The sequence below is a fragment of the Plectropomus leopardus genome, chromosome 9 (genome assembly GCF_026936395.1).
Source record: "Plectropomus leopardus strain MGB_pleo_1.0 chromosome 9, ASM2693639v1, whole genome shotgun sequence".
NCBI lineage: Eukaryota > Metazoa > Chordata > Actinopteri > Perciformes > Serranidae > Plectropomus > Plectropomus leopardus.
Window position 1 is genome coordinate 33414540 of NC_142184.1, and position 644 is coordinate 33415183.

A 644-nucleotide genomic window follows, 5' to 3' on the forward strand; every position below is an offset into this window, starting at 1 on the left:
CTTTCAGTGTGATTTACTGGTGTGGTCCTGGGGTTGTGAAAGGATTATATTACACTGGATATTTTCTGAGTTTCAGTCAACTTTAGCTAAATTACAAAAACATTTTCTTGTGCATCTAACCATACATGCAGTTTGGCTTGATTTGTCCCAGATTTTGCAACACTCTAACCTCTACTATTATTAAAAGTTTTCAGCAGCAAGACTTTTTGTATGCTTTGGCACTGGCGATAGCTGAGGCCGGAGTCATTATGTCCTTGGGTTGTCAAGCTCATTCAATCTCAATATCTCAATGTCTTGAGGGAATTTCTTTGAATTTGGCACAAACATCCACATGGACTCAATGACGAACGGATTAAGTTATGGTGGTTAAAGGTGAAGGTCACTGTAATCTCATCTAATTCTTGTGGACAGTATGTCAAGAACACCTTTAAAGATTTTCTTCAAATTTGGAACAAACGTCCACTCTGAACTATTTGTTACTTGTTACTCTAGATAGTCCACAATTTTGATTGTGATGAGCGTTTATTGGAACTACATTCAACCGAATAATGTTACTGATGAGTTCAAATGAACAGATGAACCGATGTGGACCAGAGCAACTGCCTGCCAATTCAATGTAAAGTAAAGAACATGCATCACAAAAA